Genomic DNA, 3,987 nt, shown 5'->3' with positions numbered 1-3,987 from the left:
GTCCAGTGTTGGAATAGATAATTCAGACCAAGGATGTCTAATAAAACTTTTTGCAATGATAAAAATATGCCATTCTGTGCTGTTCAATTCAGCAGCTACCAGTTACACATAGTTTTTAGCATTTAAAATGTGGCTAATGTAACAGAAGAACACAATTTTTAAGATATTCATTTTAATTACTTAAAATTTAATTTTAAATAACCACATGTGGCTAGGGGCTACTTCATTACACATTGCAGATTGCAGGTTTTTCAATTCACCTTGAAAGGACACTGGAGCTAAGGTTAGCATGTTAGCAATAGAATGGTTGAATGGACCATGGATTTTAAATGACTTAGAAAATAGTTAATAGAAGGAAGAAGAAATATTGGTGTTGCAGAAGTAGATGTCCCTTAAAATACTACGGTTGTAGAAATAGTCAAATAAAAGAACTAGAAGCTTAGGAAGTTAAGATAAAAGACTAACATATTCAAATCTTTTAAAAGTAATGGAATTTTAGGTAATTAATAAACATTTATTGATTCAAAGTTAAGATTAGCCTTAATAACAGGTTGCAGAAGTGAAGTGGAGGTGGAAATTAGGAGGAGAAAGAATTGAAACAGTGGTTATTGACTGAATCGGCTAAAGTTCCTAACTCTCTCTAATAAGAAACACATAGAAACATACAGAATTGGTTTTGAATATTTACAAGATTGGGGAGGGGTTGCTACTTTAATTTAGGGGCAAGTCAATCATTTCTAATATCTTAAATAAATGAAACAACCCAAGCAAAAAGAGTATTCCTTCTAAAATGCAGCGGACCCCATAGAGAAGCAATGCCTAGGATTTTGAGTGAATCGTGTAAGACTGTTGAATGAACACTTATCACAGTAGAACTTGGAGGCAAAAGGAAGATTTTGAAGAAGAGATCATAGTCCTCAGTGACTAAGTTCGAGATATGAGGAGTTTGGTAGATGACAGTGAGAGAGTAGGCAGTCACATATCAATAGTGTAAGTTTCAGAGGATCCGACATTTTACACTGAATGGAGAATTAGAAGCTTGTAAGCAATATTAGAAAGTGAGGAAAGTAGAATCTACGTCTGGACCACATATAAAAACATTAGTTATACTCTCTTAGGTGAATTTCAGGAGAGACATGTGTCCTCCAGGTGAAAACCAGATTTCTTTTAAAGTATTTGAGGGCATCCATTTAAAAGGCTGACAGTAACGAACAGTTATGTTTAACATTAAATTATAATAGCAGCAGACTTCAAACAGATAAGTACATATATGGGGCTCATGAAGATGTTCCAAGGGCTGAGACAGGTTTATTTAAGAAATCAATTTACAGATACTCAGCTTTCAAACATACTCTTCCCTAAACTGTTGTACTCAGAACACATATTGGAGGTACATTGCTGGTCTTCCTTTCTCATCTACTCTTTCACGGTAACAGCCTCTTCATTTAAAGAAAAATAAAGGCAATTGGCATGGACCCTCGGGCAGAGGCAGTGGTCCTCTCTTGTGGAGTTAGGCACTCTGTGTACACCTCGACTCCAGTGGCTCCTCTCTGGAACTATAAAGTTCAGAAAATATGTCTTGAAGATGTGACTTCCGGACCATGATATTTTCTCCAGAAGGTCACTTGTACCAAGTTGAATATGCTGTGGAAGCGATTAGATATGCAGGCACCTGTTTGGGAATTTTAGCAAACAATGGTGTTTTGCTTGCCGCAGAGAGATGCAACATCCGTGAGCTTCTTCATGAAGTCCTTTTTTCTGAAATATTTATAAACTTAATGAGGATATGGCTTACTGTGTGGCAGGCATAATTTCTGATACCAATGTTCTAGACTAATGAACTCAGGCTCATTGTTCAATGGCATTTATTACAGTATCAAGAGCATTTCTTTGTGAGCAGCTGGTTACAGCACTGTGATATCAAAGAAGTTCATACATGGTTTGAGGAAATATGTTCCTTTGGTGTTGCACTGTTGTACATTGACTGGGATAAGCACTATGACTTTCAGCTCTATGAAAGCAACCCTACGCAAAAATTATGCGGAATGGAATGCCACATGCATTGTAAATAACAGTGCTGCAGCTGTGTCAATATTGAAACAAGACTACAAAGAAGGAGAAAGGACTATGAAGTCAGCACTTGCTTTAGCAGTGAAAGTCATCAATAAAACCATGGATGTTAGCAACTCTCTGCTGAAAAAGTGGAACTTGCCGCACTAACAAAGGAAAGTGGAAAGATGATTATCAGTTGATCAAAAAACATGAGGAAGAAGAAGCTAAGATTGAGCATGAAAAGAAAGAAAAAGAACAAAAAGAAAATGATAAATAGAGACAAAATCAAGAATTTTATAACATTTGGGGCAACATTTCAGTGTAAATCTGTCTTATTCTTCCACATTGAGAGAGCATTGACTTTGTAACTTGTCTATTTGGGAAAATAGGCTGGTGTTAATTGAATTAGGTCCTCAATTTTTCTGTCCAGTTGAATATTATAATGATGATTACTCTTCACTGACATCTTAGTCCCTCCTCCCGCTCCCATTTTTAAATTTTTTTTGGAATAAAATTTAGAAAGAATGGAAATGGTGAAGAAAAAGAAAAAGAAAGTCATTCCCTTACTCAAGCCAAATTTAACTATGGTACACATCGCCAAGATGGGGGAAAAAGACACGAAAAACTTCGGAGTATAAAACAAAAGATTAAATCAAGCTATAGCTGTCAGCACAGCCTCTTTTAAACAAGGAACCATAAAGCTTACCATTCTTATAATTATAGAAAGCATTTTCAATACAATTTCTGATAATCACTAACATAAGTAAATACATATATGTTGGTTTGATCACATATGTAAAAACAACTCAAGCTATAAGTACATTTTAATACTTAGAAAAGCTTTTATGGTCACTGAAAATTAAAACCACTAAATTTTGATGTATTAATATATTTCTATTATATTCTAGAAAAGGTATAAAACAAATGGTTGTTTTCCTATACAGAAAAGTTTACATCAAGATAAAAATAGACTTGAAAACCCAAACCAAAACACAAGAGAATTTTTCTGAATTGATTTGGTTTCCTTAGAGAGAGAAAAGAAAATTTAAAAATATCAAAAGATAATGTCTTTTCTTTATGTAAATTCTCATGTTTATACAATAAGATAAATCAAATATTTTAGAGACTTCTCAAAATAAGATTCCATAGACTAATTAAAATATAATTTTATATTTTAATATTTGGACTTTAAAATTTTAATATTTTTTGTTTGAGGGGAATTCTTATTTATAGATAATTTAACGCTTCATGATTGATCCTTAAATGTAATATTTTTTTCTGTCTTGGTTGCTCTCCTTCATAATTGATTTATTTTTTTTTGTTTGAATCCATCTATCCTAAATACATACTTAGCTTAATAAATTATTTATTTTGAGTTGTCTCAGAATTTGAGTTCTCCAAAATTTCAACAGAATGAGTCCTGCTCTGAACCGCAGGACTTCTCCTACACCAGATTTGTGGTTTCCCAAGGTGCATTTTCCTTCCATCTATAGATATCCTTGTCAACACATAATTTTCTTAGAGCAATTATTTGTTCACTCTTATTTAACAGGACATATCACATATTAAACAGTATAGATTTTGCATAAGTGAATCTTTCTTTACAGAAGAAATATACAAAATAGAAAATGATTTGAATATAACACTTTACATATCATTTAAACCTATACTTTTTATTCCATTTCACAACACAATAGTTTGATAGAGAAATTGAGGTCAGGAGCCATAAGACCACATCTCACAATGAGGTAAGTAACCTTACTTATAAGGTTAGTTTGTAACCAGAAAGAATTAGGCAAGTGATAGTAATGTTGGAACATATCTTCAAATTCCTTAAGATTTCTTTGCATATTCATAGAGTGAAATGGAAACAAGACAAGAAGTTATATAAGGAGGACATGCTATACGTCTTTATTAGAATGTATATTTGAAAGA

The 3,987-nt window shown here is 33.1% G+C and overlaps 1 pseudogene; it reads left to right on the top strand.

Annotated features, from left to right (window-relative positions):
• Positions 1-1,574: 1,574 nt before the first annotated feature.
• On the top strand, positions 1,575-2,329 carry LOC107499303 (annotated as a pseudogene).
• The last annotated feature ends 1,658 nt before the right edge of the window (positions 2,330-3,987 follow it).

This window comes from Rousettus aegyptiacus, unplaced genomic scaffold (assembly GCF_014176215.1).
Source record: "Rousettus aegyptiacus isolate mRouAeg1 unplaced genomic scaffold, mRouAeg1.p scaffold_m13_p_10, whole genome shotgun sequence".
NCBI lineage: Eukaryota > Metazoa > Chordata > Mammalia > Chiroptera > Pteropodidae > Rousettus > Rousettus aegyptiacus.
The sequence above is the reverse complement of the archived record's forward strand: the minus strand, read 5'-3'. Positions and strand labels throughout refer to the sequence as shown.